General features: G+C 46.6%; 1 protein-coding gene across 5 annotated transcripts in view; it reads left to right on the top strand.

Annotated features, from left to right (window-relative positions):
• The window catches only part of Gramd1b (GRAM domain containing 1B), a 175,833-nt gene that overhangs the window by 62,555 nt on the left and 92,816 nt on the right, over positions 1–20,462 (top strand). The window contains exons 1-2 of one of the 5 annotated variants that reach the window (XM_052757175.1): positions 12,649–12,719; positions 13,316–13,359. The exons of 2 other annotated variants lie outside the window; for them this stretch is intronic. The gene's annotated coding sequence lies outside the window, so the exon portion shown is untranslated. Of the gene's footprint in view, positions 1–12,598; positions 12,720–12,818; positions 12,952–13,315; positions 13,360–20,462 lie in introns of those variants that run through there. 2 more of the 5 variants (XM_052757148.1, XM_052757166.1) reach the window with 2 other exon arrangements.

Below are 20,462 nucleotides of genomic sequence, written 5' to 3'. Positions count from 1 at the left end.
AAGCATATGACACCCTCCAGGAATGCTTTGAGGAGACTGGTGTTTAAATTCAGGCTCCAGTGGGATACATCTGTAAAATCATGTTATGCCTCCGACTCGTCCTCCTGTGGGGGAAACGCAGAAAGAATGAAACCTACTTTGTAAAGGTTGTGGGAACCAAACTAATATAAAATGGGCAGGAAAAGCTCTTAATGCAGTGTCTGGCACGTGGCAAACACTCAGCAAGGCTGGCTTTTCGTTACTATTATCAGCAAACCATGGGCTTAGGCTAAGCCTGGAGGTTGCTGGGGAAGTGCGCTTTAGCGAGAACCTGGAGGCTTGGAAACTTCAGGTGGTCCACAGACTAGTGCACAAGACGGTAGGCTTGCTAGTTGTAGCCTGAAACCGGTACAGAAAACGCTTGGTGCTTGCTGTTCCCACAAATGACATTTGCCTTGAGTGGGTGAGGAGCCAAGAGGGGCTGGCAGGTGACAGGCTTCCTAACCTGCAGCCATCTAGCCAGACTCTGTATGGCGCTCAGCCTAGCCCAACAGATTCAGAAGATGGCTCTGGGTCAGCCTGTGCTCACTTTGATCTGATGTTGCAGTAGTCATGACCCTAGATAACTCCAAAAGGGACCCTGCAGGTCCTTGTCAGGTCTCACAGAGAGTAGCATGCGGGAGACAATGGGGTGCAGGGGCATACCCAAGTTTTCACCCCTGTCAGAGCCTCCCACCCAAACTACCAGAGCCTCAGTTTCTTCCTGGGAGCTGGTTCAGGCTCAGGGCACCTCCCACCACCCTGTCCAAGTATGGAGTCTCTCCCCCTTACTTCTTTCTTCTCTTCCTGTGTGTTTGCGTGGGACAGGGTGTTGCTTTGCAGCCCAAGCTGACCTGTAACTCAAAGTGATGCTCCTGCCTCAGCCTCTCAAGGGCTGGAATTGCAGGTATATGACACAACAACCGGCCTTCTTTTCTGTCTTAGCACTAAGGGCTAACCCCAAGTTGCAGTTGTATGTGTTTGTTGTATTATTGGTTCTCTCTGCCGTTAGTTCTTAAACTTTCTGAGAGTAGGGATTGGTTCTCTTTGATTTAGTGTGTTGCCAATGCCTAGCTCTGCCCAGCACCTGATAGGTCCTCAAAAAAATCTACTGAGTGAATCTGAACCAGTAAATGACTAAGGTTCTTGTTTTTCTTTTCTTTTTTTTAAGCTGAGACAAGGTTTTCTGCTATAACTTCCAACGTTTTGTGATCATGAGATTCAGTGATGCTGTCCTAAAGAGAAGGGTGTTACTACTCTTTGGGCTTTTCATGATCGTAGAAATGGTTTGCTCTGTGTCTACCCATCATGTGTCCCCCTTTGACTGACCCCTATGCTTTGGGGGAACACTTGACTTGGTCTTGTGGAAGATAGCACGTATGGGCTGTGGATAATAGAGAATAGAACTTTTTAGGTCTGGAGGCAGAGCAGGGAGGCTCGTGGAAGCCTCTGTTGTCCCTCTCAGTATTTCCGGCTTATCGCTCTCCGTGCCGCCGGCGGCTCTGGATGCTTCTGTAGCTGTCAGCAGAACTGTCTGCAGGTGTAACCATCACCTGCCCTGTGTTTCTCCTACTCCAGCACTTCTCTGCCTGAGAAAGGGGGCTGTTAATTATAGCTCAGCCAAGTGCCCTCTCTCTGCTGACACCGTAATTGGGATTTAGCTTTGGACAACTGGCAGGGTGGATGGTAAGTTTCCTTCCCCAGCTTTCCAACTTCCTGCTGGGAGAATCGCATCCTCCTACCAGTTACAATAAAGAATGTGAGTGGGAGACAACTTGGGCTCTCAATGCAGAGACTCCCACCTAGGCTTGTCCTACTCCATGCTGCAGTCTTTACTACCTTCTCACACCAAGGTTGAGATGGGGAACTGAAGGCCAGAGTCCTCTTCTCAATCACTAATTAACACTGGAAGCTCAGAGCTGCCCTCTGCAGCTCCCCATCTAAGCACCGCAATTATTGGACTAGAGGGTGATCATATCAGTGTGGTTGCAAGGCCATACTCAGTATATATGAACAGTGCATTGTGCATGTGCACCAGTGTCTAGTATGTATGATGATGTAGAGATTTTTAAGTATGAGATAAAAATATACTTGCAAATTCAAGTTGTAACATTTCCCATACACACATGGGTTAGTGTCCATACCCTCTGGATAACGAGTGATCAGTTATAGCTCCGAGGCTGTGGTTCTCAGCCCTGTATATGTTTGAAACTTATAAGCAGAGCTTGTTCAATATGCAGATCCCTAGGCTTCGATTTTTAACTTCATGTATACCTGGGCAGGCTCAGAAAATTTCTAATTAATTGGTATCACAGGACCTTCTGATGCAAGTTGTCATAGATCTTGCTTAGAGAAACGTATCCTAAGCCTGTAGCCTCCTGTGATGTGACCCTGTTCTAAGCATTAATTAATTTAATAGAGCTGTGCCTGACTAGCCTAGGCACACAGCTTTCTGGTTTCTCAAGATCTGTCTGGTGCATAGCTCAGGAACCAGTACCATCTACAGTAAAGATGAAGGTGGTGGGCTGGGTGTGTGTGTGTGCTGAAACCAATCATTCCATCTCATCTGTCACCAGCTTTTTAGGTGACTTGGTGTTTCTTTTTGCCTTATCCTCAGGCACGTGATCCATATGCAGTGAACTGCCTGGCTCCCTCCGTCTCTCTGTCATTCCTTCTTAGTGTGAAGGACAATGTCTTCCTTGGAGATGGAGAGAAACCCATTGTGACCCTGCTTCAAAATGGTCCAGGGACTGGGGAGAGAGGTGGGAGGAGCGGAGGATGTTTGTAGGCACCTATTCCCGCCCCCAGGAGTGCACCAACACAGTAGCTCCCTCGTGTCCTCCTTTATGTGACAGTGATTGGTGAGTTGGTAAATGGAATTCAGGTTAAACTCTTGAAACCGCTAGATAATTGGTTGACGTTTGAAATTCCATGACACAGGTGCTGAAGGTTCCACCTTGGGGGTGACTTTACTTGCTTGGTTCCTGTTCTTCTAGAAATAAAATAGACCTGTTACCCGAGCTTCCTTTTCTGGGCATCCTAAATTACAGATGGGTTCTCATCTGCCAGAGCACTGCCCTTGTGAATAAGGTGTAGAACACGTGTCAGCAGATGGGGCTTTTAAGCAGGGATTTAAGAGACTGTACGTTCTGTGTTCTGTCCTGGTCCATGAATTCTTTCAATCCCCACTCAAGTGGCTCTGCGAGAAACTTCCACAATGAGACGTTTGCAAAGAAAATTGAGGACATTTTCAGCAAAGCAACTCAGAAGTATGGGGAAGTGTCAGTAATGTGGGTGTGGAAACAGCACCCCTAAGGTGACACAGAGTGTGTGCTGAAGTTCTGAGGTGTTCCTTATTAATGAGACTCACTGCTTTGCGCTTGGTTTGGGGGTCAGATAGGACTAGGCTGGTGCCGTGTTTTCCCTTTGTTCTGACTTATTTGTAACAGGGAATTCAGAAGGGAAATGACTTGAACATATTTTTCTAGATGTGGGTTAGATTGATCCCTGTCAGAGCTCATTAGTGAGAGCTGAGATCTGACTCCAGAGCTCAGATTCGTATGTGTGACATGGGGGTGTCCTCTGTAGGAACAGCAGTGATTCTAAGGGAGTTTGGGTGCCTATGCAAACTTGCTTTCCTTGGATTCCATGGACCTTGAAATCTTTGGAGGTGTGTGAGAAAGTCTGTTCTTGAAGATTATCTCCTGGAAAACTTTAGAACCAGACTGAACAAGAAAATACACATTGACAAAGACAGAATAGATCGGGTTGGGGATTTAGCCCAGTGGTAGAGTGCTTGTCTAGCAAGTGCAAGGCCCTGGGTTCGGTACACAGCTCGGGGGGGCGGGGGGCAGAGACAGAATAGATCGCGGTGAAGCTTAATGGTCCAGCTGAACATTCCGTAGGACCCAGGGCTCTTGACTTTTCATCTTCATCATCATCTTCTTCATGATCGCAGCAGCAGCAGCAGCAGCAGCAGCAGCAGCAGCAGCAGCAGCAGCAGCAGCATCTTTATTTTAGTCTTCTAGAAATGTGTGTTTCTGGAATCTTGCTGGTTCTAGCAGCACCTGTGGACTCTGACAAGTATTGTGTAGAAGCTGCAGGGCATCTCTGTCTCACAGCATCCTTTGATGCTTGCTCTGGGTTTCACTACTGTCTGGAGTAGAACAAAGCTTACTGTCTTCACCTCTCTGCAGGTACTGGCTGAAGCCTTTGTGGTTTGGTTTTTGTGGGGGCCCTCCCTTCTCCTCCAGTTTGCCAGCACTCCCAGAACCTCACCAACACTTCTGCTTCTTCCAGAACTGTCTGGGATCTGTGACTGTGGTCTGTCTGCCGTCTTTTCCTGCCTTCTCCCAGCTTCAGCAGTAGTCAGAATGTCTTCTAGTGGCCTGTACCCGGTGCACTGCAGGCATCCTCAATCCCAACTTCATCCTGACCCAGCACCTTCCTCCTTTTCTGCAGGGGAGCGGTTTGTCAGGACACCAGAAGTGCATTGAAGGTCAGGCAGCATCGCTGAGCCCTGGGCTCACCCCTTCCTGATCACCGGGCTCAGTTGATGCCAGATTCCCTATATCTGTTCACACCTGGAACCAAAGTGTGATCAGCAGTATCCTCTGCAGCCTGCTGGGGAGGGCTTATGTAAAATTTGGGCCAGGCACAGAAGTAAATGTTCAAACCAGCTGTTTTAGGCATCTATGAGCTTTTCCTTTGTGTGTGTGTGTGTGTGTGTGTGTGTGTGTGTGTGTGTGTGTGTGTGTGATTTGCACATCTGAAAACTTAAGGCTGATATGCGTGCTGTCATGGTGTGAACCTGTTTTGAGATGGTAGGTGAGCAGAGAAGTTGCATAAACAGTGCTGGCCTTTGCATAGGCACCATGTCAAGATGGCATGGAGGAATGGGGGAGCTCATGGAACACCCAGGGGTGCCCCAAGATAGGAATTATAAAGAAATTACTTTAGCTAATATTCACCAAGTATGTCTGCTGGTTGTCAGTCATTGTGGTCATTTACATTTCGCCCCTCCCCCCCTTTTTTTTCTCAATGAAATGAACAGGTTAACATCTCTATGCTGAACATCTGGAATCTAAATGCTTGCTGAAGCTTAACTTTTTTAGTACTAATAGATACTGCAAATGGAAAATTCCACATCTGTCCTCATGTGATAGGTCACAGGCAAACTGTAGGTACACCAAAAATAGTGCATAAAATTAGTTTCAGGCTAGTATACAAGGTATATAGGAAATGTAAATGAATTCTGTGTTTCAGCTTGGGTCTCATCTTCAAGATGCTGCATAATGCTTACGAAAACATTCCAAAATCCAAAACAAAACCCAAACCCAACACACTTGGGCCCAATGCATTTTGTATAAGGGATACTCCATGTATATTATGGTTTTTCATTTTGTACATAAGAGCACTGGGGTGTAAAGAGGTCTTGTAATTATATATACGATGGCACAGCTATTAAATAATGGGGTAGAATTTGAACCAGGCAATTGGACTTTTAAGCACTATGCTAGTCTCTGTTAAGTTCTAGAGGCCGAGTTGAGGTAATATCATTTATATTCATTCATATTGTCCATAAGGTCTCGGGAATTGCTAGCAGCTAAGGAAGGTGGGTCTCTCCTTTGCTAATTTTATTATTTTCCCAGGGGGATTTCAGATACAGGGTATGTCTGAGAGAAGCACAGGTCCACAGTCCTCCCAAAGCAAGGTGCTCTAGAGACAGGTCCCCTGGCTTCCCCCTTCCCCTGGCCAGCAGCGCCTGCACTGAGATATCCCTATTGTTTTCTCTGGCTGCCTCCCTCACAGCGCACAGAGAGTGCACTGATCCAGGTGAAGTTTCTAAGGCCAGCTCCTTTTAACATGCCCCATTTCACTGCCCCTTTTCACTTCTTTATCTAAACTTCTTGAGAAACTCTTCCACTCTGAGCCCTGCCAACATCCCCACTTATCCAGAGAACAGCTCAGTTTTGCAAGATGGATTTGTACCTGACCTGTGCAGGGGTGGCTCCCAAGTCTCTGGCTTTCCCCATGCTGGACAGCTTGCCTCCATCCACAGCTCTCTGGTGCTCAGTCTTACCCTCTCATGGTCATTCCCACCCTGACTCTAATCATTTAGTCTTCATTTCCCTCCATGCTCAACTAGATCCACTTCTCTGACTGTCTTGTGGACAATGGCGTTTTGTTTTGAGAGGGGCAGAGGTGGTCTCATGCCGCCTAGGCTGGCCTCAGACTCCTTATGTAGCCAAGGATCACCTGTAACTTCTGATCCTTCTGCCTCTACCTTCCAAATGCTGTTATCACAAGCAACTGCCACCATGCAGGCTTTTGTGCAGAGCTGAGCATCAGACTCAGGCTTCATGCATTTAAGGCAAGCACTCTTCTCAACTGAGTCACATCTCTAATCCTTGGACTATTTTTTTTTTTTTTTTTTTTTGAGGGAAGGTCTTGCTAGGTAACCCTGGCTGGCCTTGAACTCCCAACAATCCCATGTAAGCCTCCTGAGTGATGGGATTACAGACCTGTGTCATCATGCCCATTTTATGGCCTCCTTCTGTTGATCCCAGGTCTGCCTGCCTTCCCCCTTAGTGTCCAGCACCATGGGTAGTGCCCTGTGGCATCCTTGGTACAAATTCTCCCCCCTGGCCTTAGTTTAGTGACTGTTTTGTTTTCCCTGAGGCTTTAATGTCTCTGTTTACCTCAAACAGCAGGTGGGTTTCTCCAGGAGAGACTTAAAATGGACACCCCGGAGGGAGGGGTTAGACAGGCAGTCTACCACTGAATAACAGGCAAGCACACAGCGAACTCTGATAGTATTTGTTATATGTCCAAGCCCTTTACAGAGTTTTCTGACTTCATTCGTGCTTCTGGGTTTTGTAATATCCCTGTCTTAATAGATTAGGAAATGGGGACACAGCCAGGTTAAGTAATTTGCACAAGGTTACACAGAGGTAAGTGGTTGAGTCAGAATTCAAGACGCAACGCTTCCTTATGCTCAATGCTTTGCTGAAGGTTGACGGTTAACAAGCAAAAGCTGAAAAAGTCACTCATGCAGACACACACCTGCAAGGGAACACCCAGGGTCCTTTTCCTCTTCCTCTTCCCCCTTTCTAAGAACCTGTCTTCTAGAAGCAGAGAGAATCCACAAGAGACCTCTTAGGCTCTCTCCGCCTTTTCAAGTTCCCCCCTGTTATGTGAATCTCTCCCACTCTCATTGCTGTCTTTTAGTTTACCATCAGCACCCAGACTCTAGAGAGAAGGGATTTCAGCTTTTGCGGAAAGGCATCTGACTGTAGATTTGCAGTCTTGCTACCAGAAGAAAGATCCAGCGGCATAGTCTTAAAGCCGTGAAAACATGGCTGCCAAATGCCTGCTGCTCAGAACTACAACTCCCAAAATGCAGTGCCAGGAAAGTTTATCTGACCAAGGTTTGAAACAATCCCATTGGCTTCCTCGTAGTCCAACCTCACAAGCGGCTGCTGCCATGAAGGCTCTTCTAAGAGCAGCAGGTGCAGTGTTCTGCCTCAGATCTGTGCTCAGGGAGCTGGAGACTCTACTTCCCACACCCCCTTGCACTCTGCTGTCAAAACCTGGTCTTCTCAAAGGCTTCTGGGGCTTCTGGGGCTTTATCATTTCCTCTCCTTAACTTAGTGCCTAAGTGCAGTGATTAAGCAGTCAGAAAGTATTGCCTAGGGTAGAGTGATTAGTAAGAATAATTGCCCTAGACAGAGACTATTATAAAGGAGTGTCTTTTTCTCACCCTTTCCCTAAATAGTAGGCAAAATGAAACCGGTTGGAGAACAGGGAGCTTCGGGTTCCTTTTTTTCTTTTTTCTTTTTTTCCAGACAGAGTTTCTCTGTGTAGCTTTGGTGCCTTTCCTGGAACTCACTCTGTAGCCCAGGCTGGCCTCGAACTCACAGAGATCTGCCTTGCCTCTGCCTCCCGAGTGCTGGGATTAAAGGCGTGTGTCACCACCACTCGGCTGGGTTCCTATTTTTAAAAGCAAGTGCATAGGCTAGAGGGGTTATTTCATAAGGAATTATAGCAAGTCCTTCCTGCTAAGTAGAAGACATATGGAACCAGTGGCCTCTTACACACTCTGTACCAGTTTCTCCTCTTAAATATAATTTTCAGTTCCTCTTTTTTTTTTTTTTTTTTCTCTCAGAGTTTTCTTTGTACTCTGAGTTATATGCCTCCCCCACCATTGAAACCTGATACCACCTTCTCCCTTCCATGCTGCCATGCCTTCCATGTTGTCTGTTCAGTACCAAATAACACTCTTCCTGATACTGGAGGTTCAAGGCCTGAGCTGCCTTTTGAAACACACCGGTGATTTCTCAACACTGTCAACAGCACATGTTCGCTTTCCAGGGATGCATGGAAGGATTTGGTTGTCACGGTTGTTATTTGTGTGATTGAGGCAGAGCTTACTAAGTAGTCCTAGTTAGTCTGGAACTCACTCTGTAGACTAGCTGGCCTCAGATCTTGTGGGGTTCCTCTTGCTCCTGCCTTGAGAGTGCTGGGATTACAGGTGTGCACCACTGTATCGGGTAATAGTTCTTTAAGAGCCGAGTAGGTAGATAGATGGCTTGGATCATTGGAGAAACTGGGCAGACTTCGATGATCACAGAGTTGGTTTCCGTGTGGTTTTGATGAAACAGAATGTCCTCCTTTGTAGGTACCGGCTTTCTGTTTTCCATCTACATATTTGATTGCCAGCCTAGGTACAGAGAGGATTGGCCACACAATAGCCAGAAAGGACTTGTCAGGCTTCTGAGTAGAGAAGATGATTTATGAGGGGGGGCACGGCCCCCATGCTGTTGGATTTTTTTTTTTTTTTTTTTTTTTGGTTTTTCGAGACAGGGTTTCTCTGTGTAGCTTTGCGCCTTTCCTGGAACTCGCTTTGGAGACCAGGCTGGCCTCGAACTCACAGAGATCCGCCTGGCTCTGCCTCCCGAGTGCTGGGATTAAAGGCGTGCGCCACCACCGGCCGGCCATGCTGTTGGATTTTTAAGGAGTCTAGTAAGGGTACCCCTCACTGAATAGGAGAAAGGCCTTTTCCCCTCTGCCCCCCACCAGAAGATTCAACTATGACCATAGAGGGAGGGCTTATGAAATGTTAAGCAGAGTTTCAGAAAAATATGCATTGGCCTAAATTCTACTCCTGGGTGAGGATTTTGGTTTTAGATATTTTGAATTAGAATGATTCAGCTGAGAAAGCCTAAAAAAAATCTTTAAAAAAAGACAGACACATTTTCCAGATGCATAACAATTCTGATCCCAAACATTTCAGATACAAAAGACACTATGTGCTTTCATCTCATAGAATGCATGCATTATGTGTTTGTGATGGCAGGAGAAAACAGATCCCCAGGTTCCAAGATATGAATCTCTCCCCTGTGACAATTTTAACTTGTGTTGTTGAAATGAGCTTTTGTAAGGTACTTTGGTCTCCTTTTTTCCCTAAAGTGGACATGAATAAATCGCTGATTCTTTTTTAATCTAAAAATCAGTCTTCCTAGAAATTCTTCCCAGTCTGGATTCAGACTTCTCCTGAGTGCTGGGATTAGTCATCATACCAGGACCAGGAGACTTCTAGTTTTTTTTTTTTTATTTGTTTGTTTTATTTTCAAGACATGGTTTCTCTCTGTAGCCCTGGCTTTCCTGGAACTCACTCTGTAGAACAGGCTGACCTCAAACTCAGAGATCTGCCTACCTCTGCCTCCCAAGTGCTGGGTTTAAAGGCATGTGCCACCACCACCCAGCTACAGGAGACTTCTTTAAATGTGCACGATAACTTTTTTGATAATCTCAAGCTGTCCCCCCTCAGTTTTTGATTACATTTTATCTCATAATTTGCCATCTTCAAAAAAAAAATCTCAATGGTAATTATAGATCAATTGCCATTTTATGTATTTTTAAAATTAAAAAGTATATTTCATTTATCATTATTATTATGTGTTTTCGTGATGTGTTTGTATGTGAGTGCTGATACACACGTACATGCCACAGTACACATGGAAATCAGAGGACAGTTTTCGGGAGTTGGTTCCCTCCTTACACTATGGTTTCTGGGGATTGAACTTGACCCATCAGTCTTTTGTGGTAAGTACCTTTTATCTGCTGAGCCATCTTGCTGTTTATTTATTCATTGCTTCAGCCTCTCTTGGCTGTAAATTAGAATTAGTTTTTGCTGTTATTTGGGGGAGGCAGGGCTATGTTGCTCAGGCTGACTTCAAACTTGCTATGTAGCTAAGGATGACCTTGAACTTGTGATCCTCTTGTCTCCAGCTCCTAAATGCTGGGATTGCCACATGTATATATTACTGTGTCCTGTTTATGAGGTGCTAGGGATTGAACCTGGGGCTTCGTGCATGGGATACAAGCACTCTACCAACTGAGCTACATTCTCTGCCTCTCACTTGGCCTTAACTGATATTTTCTATTCTCTAAGTCTTCAGTAATTGGGAGCAGACTGAGGAGGTACAGAGAAGTGGTGGGAAACTGGGATTAGGAGGTTTGTGGAGGAAGGTATGCACCCAGTTCATATGAGGTTGACTCCAGTTTCCAGTTGCTTACCATGTGACCTTAGGCGAGTCACAAGGCTCAGATTAATCATCTTTGTGTCATGTATCTATAGGTATACAAGGAGATGATGGATTTGGAGACAGATTATGGAGTCCTGTGAAAATGGAGAGTGGACAGTTTTATTACTGCGGTCATTAAGCCAAACTCATAGGCATTGATGAATACTGGGAATGGTGTTTGTGTGGTGATGTTTTGAGAAAGAAAATTGAGTCATTTTCTCTTTAATGAAATGGCAATAATTCAAAACATTAAAAAAAAAAAAGAGTTGTTCCCTTTAAGGGCTATGCCTACCACGATTGATTCAACCAACTATGACCAAAGGCAGTGCTGAGATTGGAGTCCAAAAATGGGGTATGGAGTTTAGACTTCGTGGCTCATAGACTGACTTGTTTTGTTCTATGCCTCACAGACTGACATGCTTTGCTCCTAAGTCTCCCCCACAGGGGAGTGGACAGCAAAGGAGACATCCAGAGACCTGCATGCAGGCCAGATTGCAGCTGCTGGGTTATGGACACTTTGATGTGTTCCCTGATGGTGATTTGGTGTCAGGAGTACTTGCCATCAGGCAGAGAGCAGACTGAGTTAAACAAGTCTGCTGTCCTGTAGTGTCAGACTTTTTTTTCCAGCACATAGACACGGTCTTCCTGCTCATCCAGGTAATATTGGTGAAATATGATGACTCTCGGGCAGAAGTATCAGATCTGCCCGCAACCAGCCTTGAGTCCTGATGCTTTTTGTGTGGAGCTCTGTGCTCACTTGCACTCATGGTGTGGAGTTGGCCTTGAACTAAGGAAGGTAATAAAAAAAGAACAAAGAGAAGCTGGGGAAGAAGTAGACAAGTGGCCTTCCAATTCATGGCTTCTTTCTCACTCTAGGTTAATATCTGATCCTTTGCCTTCCTGGGTTTTTCCTCTGGTCTAGGGGTTGGATTTTGAGCAAGGTCTAGGGAGGAAGGGAAGAGTTTGGAAAAAAAAAAAAGACAGATCATTTCTCCAAGAATCGTAGCTTTTTTGGGGGGTGTAATTATATCTTTAAAATTACATTTATTTATATTTGTGTATGTGCTTGCTCACACAGGGCACAGCACTCAGTATAGAGGTCAGAGGACAGTGTGTGGAAGTCGGTTCACTCCATGATGTATGTCCTTGAGTCTGAACCCAGTTTTTTAGGTTTGGCAACGAACACCTTACCCACTGAGCCATCTCCCTGCCCCAATAGGAGATTTCTTGAAGTAAAAGCCTATGTGGAGATGATGTCCACTAACTTTTTTTTTCTGGGATTTGGATCCATAATTTGTAAAGTGTATATCTGTAAGCTCCCATTCTCTAAAACAATTTTATTTATTTATTTATTTATTTATTTATTTATTTATTTATTTATTTATTTATTTATTTATTTATTTATTGGCAGCTCTCTATGGGCTTGGAATGCTGGATACAAGGGAATCCATGTCCTTACAGCTAGGTCAGGTGAGCCTTGCTCACGGGGAGGAAATGACCACAGTGGAGGTACTGAAGCATGCTTGAGGAGGACTTGGATCTGTTTTTCCCACATCTTATTTTCTGTGGGGCAGCTGCAGGAAGCTCAGCACCTTCACCCAAGTGTCCTCTCAGGAATGGTGCTCTCTTCTACCGGAGCTGGCTCCGGCAGACAGGATGCGGATGGTGGATACTGCCATGGTGCTTTGAGTGCCCGTTCTTAGCAGTGTGAGGAACCTGCCTCACTCTTCCCTGAGGCCGGGAGTACTCTGGCTAGTTCCCTTTGCCTAGGGGCCCCCTGACAGACAGAACCTATTCTAAGCTGCTTTCTCTACCGGCGGCAGCGGCGGCGGGAGAGGAAGCCGTTAGTTGCTGCAAGTTGAGCTGACTGTCCCTGCTGGGCAGAAAACCTAGAGTGATGAATGGGGCTGGATGAAGTCATCCTGCTCCGCCAATCAGGCTGCTCCAACGGAGCTAGGGGCCTCTGCAGATCCAGCCCGGCTGCCTGCTGCTCTCAAGTACCTTTAGACAGAGGCTGTGAGTCTCTGGGAGTGGAGTTGCGGGGTGGGTGGGCGTGAACCGCCCGCCCCTGGCTTCTGTGTAGGCCTCAGTCAGTCTGAATGTTATTGCCAGGTGAGTGGCTTCACCGGGGGCATTCCTTTCCCTTCGCCTGCTCCACTTCGCTGTGCCACTCAGCCCTGTGCCTCCAGCTCCTCCTTGCACAGCACCTTCTCCTGCTTCCATTTGAGTGCCTGCACCTTCACACCTGTCCCCACCAGCCCACGCCTTTGCCCTTCCTTCTACCCCAGCACTGGTCCGGCGCCTTCCAGCAGCCTCTGCCCACATGTGCTCCTTGTCCTGATTTGTGGGTACCAGCTGGCAGTGATGGGGGGCGGGCAGGGCCTCCACTCTGCATCCTCTCCCCCAGCAGGGGGAGCCTGGGGAGACCCACACTGGCCTTCTGAGACCAAGTACCAGGGGAGGGGAAATGGACTGACTGGGGGCTCATGGGCATGTGTGGGGTTACAGACAGGCCTGCTTCCCCAGCTGGCTGGGAAGCCCAGGATGCTTTCCTCCATTACCAACAGCGGAGGTACCAGGGGGGGCCCCCTGGAGAATGGAAGTAGGTCTCATTCTCCTGGCCTCCCTTCCAGAGGGGTGGTGTCCTCTTTCTGGGTGGACATTTGTGACTCTGCCTTTTCTCCCCGGATGGTGCTGCTGCTCCCTAGGCCAAGCCGGGATCATGGATCCGGCCGACATGGCGACTGCAAAGGTAGGATGGAAATGCTGCCGGCCGCACTGTGCGTAAGTGGTTTCGCTCGGCGAGTTCCGCCTTTGGTTCACTCTCTCTCCCCTCCTCTCCCTCAGCTCAGCACTCAGGAGCAGGCAGGGCTGTGCCAGGAGAGGGAAATGACCGCAGGAGAGGGGAGGGAGGGTGTGCCTGATGCTCCACAGCACCCTGGCCACCCACTCTGTCCACACACCAGAGCTTGTGGATGGTGGAGGTCGGGAGGGTGGTCGTGTCTAGGGCATTTGCGGGCCTCACTCGCCCGGCCTGTCTTTTTCTTTAGCTATTCTTCAGTGTTCTGTTGCTTTTTTTTTTTAATCTTTGTCCTGCCTCCTTTTGGCCCTCCTGTCCTCTGTCTTCTTCCTCTCCTCTTCCAGACTCTCTTGCTCCATGAGTTTAGACACGGTCAACCTCTGGGCTCCTCCCTCTCTAGCTGTTGTGTGGGCTGGGAGGAGTTGTGAGCTTGAAAGGCTCAGGAGCAGAGACACCTTATCCTGTAGCAGACACTGGCCTTGGGCTTGGTGAGGCCTTGGTGCCTGAGTGGCAGGTGCTGTGCTGTCCCCTCCCCAAGCTCCTGGGAGCTCCCATGTCAGGCTGGTCTGAGCCTCCATAGGGGAATAGTGGCCTGGTGCTGCACCTGCGGTCCTGGACACACTAGGGGGCGTTGCTGAGTAGTGTTCTTAGTCTGTTGGCTGCTGCTGGCAATTGGACATTTTTTTTTTTTTTTCTGTGTATTTTTCCAAACACAGAGCCTGAGCCATTGGGAGTGGATGGGGCATTTTGGGAGGCGAGTCTCAACGGCCCCTCCCCAAGCCCTGTGTGCCAGGAGACACCTGTACCCTGGCCTTTGCAGCTTTGGCCAGATGGCAGGGTCTCCCTTCTCCCAGAGGTGGAAGACTCGGAGAGGCTCAGACTTCTGGAGCAGGTTGGGTCCCCTGTGATGTGTATGGAAGAGAGTATGGGAAAGGAGGCCCGAGTAGCCTGAGTGCAGAACGGTCTGGACAGGTCTCTTGGAATCACAGATCTTAGTGATTCTTCCATTTCTACGTGTTGTGTGATTGGAACCAAGTTACTTAACCTCTCTGAGCTTTCATTTTTTAGCCTATACCAAGGTGAAAACGACATTTGTCTGTTGTTTATGTCGGATGAGATCTATCACACACTTGAAGAGGAGCTAGGGGAACGAGCTGAATGGGAACAGAGCTCCCAGGACTGTGTCTCTGCTTCCCTACTATCACAAATATTTAAATGCCCACTCCGTACGTGGGACGGCACAAGGTGCTGTGCCCCCGTCCTCGTTGGCAGTGTGCACTGGCAGTTGCGGGAGCAGGCACCCGGGTTGTGTTTGGTCTGCTCTGTGCAGTTGGCCGTCGGGTTGGAATGCTGCTGTCCCCGATGTGTGTCATGCTGAGGCCAGTGACTGAGCTCTTGAAGCTGTAAGAGGTTTGTTATCAATCTGCTCGCTCTTGGGCCGTGATAATAGGATAGAGTCTGGGTAAGGTGTGGCCTCGGGCACACCGGGGCATTCTGGAGTTGGTTTGGAGAGATGCGGTTGTATTGTGTGGTTTGCCTGCGGAGGTAGAAGCACACATAGCTGTTGTTCTTAGGCCTTTCCACGCCTTGGTGTAGACCTCAGGTCATCTGGTGTAAACCAGAACTCAGCTGGATCATTCATTCCTGAGATTAGCATTTGTTCTCAGGTGCCGGACCACGGAGTTGCCGGAACTGAGACTCTTCAACCTGGGAACTTCTTTTAGCCTTCTCTGATTCAAGCTCTTTGGAACAGTTATTGCAGGCATCTTCCAACTTGGCTTGTGAACCATCAAGTCATGAATGAGCCTTATAGTAGGGGACCCATGATCGTCCTGTGCTCTTAGGCAGAACTGTGTACAGTATAACTTATGTGGTTTATAAAGACACCACCCATGGTGTCCATCAGTTCTGCACAAAGCTTATAACTCAAAGTTAAACCATCTTGAACTGATCCAAGATGCTCTTCCACAAGGAGCTCAGTTGTGTAGGCCCAGGAGAAGGCCTGCAGCCCACACACAGAGGCACTATGGTATGGCTGGATTCCCTGGACCGTGAGAATGCATGAAAGCCTGCAAACAGCTGAATCAAAATTCCTATTATGACTCGCAGGCCTAAATACATGTAAATGCACCCTCTTACCTTAGCCTTCCCTGTTTTGTTTCTGAGGTTCAGCTTTCAGAATTCCTCCCAGCTCCAACACACTGAGCTAAATTACTACAGAATGAAATAGCTTTTTGATGGAGGCGTGGCCAGTTCTGATGACAACATCCTTGTTTGATTCTGTTCATTTCCTGGAGGAGGGCTTGGAGGAGTGACTTCACTTCCAGGAGTCTGGATTCTGAGACTGCCTTTTCATGACACTGTCTGTTTTGTTTCTTTAAGATATATATTGTGTTCAGACAGTTTTTAATCTCTTGAGAAGAGAGACTAGAGGCGTTTGTGAATCCTTCAGTGGAGGCATAGTAATTGCACTTTTATGGCAGCAGAGTCAGGTGTAGGGGTTTTAGAGAAGAATTGCACATGGTTACCCTTCTGGTAGAAGCTCACCTCAAGCCCCCCCCCCCCCCCCCATCTCTCTCTCCCCAAACCCTGCCTCATCTCAGAAAGCCCGCCAAACACGGCTCCTCCCCCAGAGATGCTCAAGACCACCTCCAGGGTATTTAAACCACCCCCCAGAAAACAGACATATGGTTTTTCAGTCTCTCTTCCCCATCTCCTCTCTGGGGGCCAGAAAATCATCCGGGAATGTTTTACCCATTAAACCTGGGCTTTTTCTTGATTTGGTCTGATTTGGATTTCTGTGTCTGCTGAGAGGCTTAATATTGGGGTGCAGAAACTTTTCATCTACTGTGAGCAGTTGCTTACCAGTTTTAGGGAGAGGCAGATAGGTAAACAAATTATGGCAGTACAAGATAATGAGAGTCAGCTGGGCATGGTGGCATACACCTTTAATCCCAGTACTTGGGAAGCAGAGGCAGGTGGATCTCTGTGAGTTTGAGGCTGGTCTCCTCTACATAGAGAATTCCAGAACAGCTAGAGCGGCATAATAGAGAAATCCTGTCTCAAAAAGCCAAAACAACCACCACAACAAAGAAAAACAAAACAAAAAAGCAAAGTAAGGAGCAGAAGAGAAATGACTGTCCCTGGGGAAGCGCAGAAGTACTTCTTGACTGGGCAAGCTGGTAGGAGGTTGGTCAGGAAAGTGGCTATGGGGTAGATCACTGAGGGAAATGGACTAGCTGTGACTGGAGGTGGATGTCTCTGAGTTCCGATTCCAGCATGTTCATCATCTGTTTCTGTGAGCTTCAGTGAGTTACCTTGGCCTTTGCTGGTCTGTCTCTTTGTGAATAAGGGTGTCCACATGAAAGAGCCACTATGGAGATTCAAGGACATTGCTAAGTTGAGTTGAATGCTCACTGAATGACAGCTGCTTACATGGAGGCCTTCTAGACAGCAGAGGGAGCCAGCAAGCAGGTGTCTCCGTGGTTGGGGTTTAGCCTCCAGTAGAAGAAGACAAGGCCGAAGATGAAATGAGAAATACAGGCACAGAATAGAAACGTTCTGAAGCCTCAGAATGTCCTGAGATAGCCAAAATACTGCAGACAAGGACTCTGAGCTACCATCAGATCTGAAGACCTTCCTGTTCCCCAGTATGTAAATATGATAGTTTCCTCATTTTGCTCCAGCTTTGATATTTTATTTATCAGTGGACTGCTCTTTTGAGATATTCAAAAGGATAGCTCAGGCTATCCTGAAACTCACTGTGTTGGACTGGCCTTAAATTCAAAATAATCTCTCTGCCTTAGTCTACCCATTGCTAGCATTATAGGCATGATCTACCATGCCTGGCTCATTTTTATTTTATTTTTTTACATGTTGGCTTTTCTCTATTTTATAAGGAACTCCAGGCTTTATTATTTTATTTTATTTTTTTGCTCTACAGAAACTGTGGAATCTTCTACTTCCCCTGGCATAAGATAGACTGAACAGTGTTTGTTGAATTAAAAAGTAGGAAAGAGTGCAGTTGCAGACAGAAAGATGAGGACTGATAGGTGTAGCTAGAGTTTTCCTGCCTGGCCCACAGTCAGGATAAATCTCTGCCACCCGCCAGTCCCACAACTGCTCAGACCCGACCAAGTAAACACAGAGACTTATATTGGTTTCAAACTGTATGGCCGTGGCAGGCTTCTTGCTAACTGTTCTTACAGCTTAAATTAATCCATTTTCATTAATCTATACCTTGCCACATGGCTCATGGCTTACCGGCATCTTTACATGCTGTTTCTCATCATGGCGGCTGGCAGTGTCTCTCTGACTCAGCCTTCCACTTCCCAGCTCTATTCTCCTCCTTGTCCCGCCTATACTTCCTGCCTGGCCACTGACCAATCAGTGATTTATTTATTGACCAATCAGCAACACATTTGACATACAGACCATCCCACAGCAGATAGGTAAAACCAATGCTGGCCCAAGATAAACTTTAGCCGTAGTTTGGAGCTAAGATTGGTTGACTTCTTACCTAATTAAAATGGTAGGTGAGAGGGAAGGTGTCTAAGGTGAGTTCTCTGTCTTGAATAGGTGACCTGATCACCATGGTGCTGTTCATTGAGGTATTACAGCAGGTCAGTCAGGAGGTATAGATCTGGGCTTAGATAATTGGAATGCCTGAGGCATCTTGGTGACATTGTTCAGGAACAATGGGAATCTGTGGCTGAGGTTAAGGGAGTTGTAGATGCCCATATAAACTTGGGTGCCACCAACATATCTTCAAGGCATTGTTAATGCATTCACGTCTCATTAGGAACCTCTGTGACCCAGATGGCATTTGTCTTAGTTAGGGTTTCTATTGCTGTGAAGAGACACCATGACCATAGCAACTCTTATAAGGAAAACATTAATTGGAGTGGATCGCTTACAATTTCAGTGGTTCTGTCCATCTTGCTTACAGATGGTTAACTCCTTACTTTTCAGAGGTTTAGTCCATTATCATCATGGCAGGGAGCATGGTGCTGGCTACATCTTGATCAGAAGACAACAGGAAATGAACTGTGACACTGAGCGAAGCTTAAGCAAAAGAGACCTTAAAGCCTACCCCTACAGTTACACACTTCCTTCAACAAGGTCACACCTCCTAATAGTGCCACTCCCTATGAGCTTATGGGGGCCAATTAAATTAAAACCACCATAGCACTGAATGACAGAGGATCTCAGAAGACCCCATCTCTGTTCTCAGTCTCCTATAGTGGATCACGAACTCTTAGAATCATAATAGCCTTCTTCCAGAGGGAGACATTTCCAGATATTTATTGGATCCATGAAAGGTAACCAAATTAGGATATAAAACTACTACTGCCCCTACTTACATTTAAGGAATAGTTTAACACAAAATTAAAAAGGAGGTACTATTGAAAACTAAATAATTGAATATATTGATCCCTTTAAAACTTACTGTGTTACTCTGACTATTCCCAAGCTCACCATGGATCCATGTACAAGCTTCATCATGGGGGCCAGGTGTGGGGTACATGCCTTTAATCTTAGCACTTGGGAGGCAGAGGCAGGAGGGTTTCTATGAGTCTAAGGCTAGCCTAGTTTACATAGTGAGTTCCAAGACAGCCAAGGCTACATTGTGAGACTCTCCTTCAACTAAACCAAAACAATCCTTTATCATGATCCATACCAGCATTGGGTGCCCCATAGTCCCATAACCATCAAATATGGCCAGTGGCATAATTTAAAAGGTTGTAGGTATGTTTATTAAGAGCGTTAGTATCAAGACAAAAGACGCTGAGCTATTAGGCTGGTCTAATGTCTGTTGTGTAGCTGGAGAGCTTCTCTCCGGGTCCTGCCAAGCCTCCCGCAGTCCCACAGCCCACTTATAAAATAAACACATAGACACTTATATTATTTAAACTGTTGGGCCATTAGCTCAGGCCTACCATTGTTTAGCTCTTACACTTATACTCAGCCCATTTCTGTTAATCTATATGTCGCCACGTGTTCCATGGCTTTACCTGCTGTCTTTATATTGTTGTTCCCTGTACGGCAGGCTGGCGTCTCCTCTTCTCCGCCTTCCTGTTCCCCCAATTCTCCTCTCTGCTAGTCCCGCCTATACTTCCTGCCTGGCTACTGGCCAATCAGTGTTTTATTTATCAATAGATCATAGCAACACTGTTGGGATGTTGAAAGAATGCATCTGGTATCAGAATCTTTAGGTGATTCTAGCCCCCCACACTCAATCCCCACACCTGCTTTGCTGCTTTCTTAATCCCATGCAGAAATAAGAAAATATCCTGCTGGTGGAATGTGAGAAATTCAAAATCCATGCTCATTCAGTTCAGCCTGCTGTATCCCAAGACGCCTGTATTCATTGGCAGTGACGGAAGCAGAACATATAACAGCACTATTTCTGGACCTGCCATGCAAGGAGGGAGTTCCTGTGTCAGTAAAGGATGGCAGCAGATACTGGAGAGCTTCTCTGGCCAGTGCTTTCACATGAAGAGCAGACTAATCAAGAAATATTTACCGCAAACTGACTTAGGGTAGGTTAGCCGAGCATCCCACCATGACCTGTCAGCTGATAAATTAGCACAATGGTTATAAGCTGTGTTCATTTTGAAAGACAGAGGTAATATGTCTTGATTAGATATGCCTTTCCCTGTGAACTACTGATTTGTATTTGGTTAATGCCATTTCTTATTCTTTTTAAAGTTAGAGGCCAAGGAGTTCATTGGGCCTGTCTTTGCAATGTTGTTATGCTGGACCTGGGTCAGGAGCATAGTACCCACTCAGTGAATACTGACCTAGAAAGTATCACACACCCAAAAGACACAAAAAGTCTCTAGGTTATCTGTAATACTTAATTCTGTAGAAATTCTATGTAAATTGTTGTTCTGCTGTATTGTTTAGGCAATACAGGTGTAGGTCCCTAACAATCGTGCAATAGGAAAAACTTGGAAAAGGTAGAGAAAACCTATGCCAGGAAGGATAGCCGAGGAGCAGGTGGCTCTTCTAGAGTATGGTGGTGGATCAGGGGGACACTGGTTTAGAAATCC

This window comes from Peromyscus californicus, unplaced genomic scaffold, assembly GCF_007827085.1.
Source record: "Peromyscus californicus insignis strain IS unplaced genomic scaffold, ASM782708v3 Scaffold_11__1_contigs__length_118956290, whole genome shotgun sequence".
Classification (NCBI taxonomy): Eukaryota; Metazoa; Chordata; class Mammalia; order Rodentia; family Cricetidae; genus Peromyscus; species Peromyscus californicus.
The sequence above is the reverse complement of the archived record's forward strand: the minus strand, read 5'-3'. Positions and strand labels throughout refer to the sequence as shown.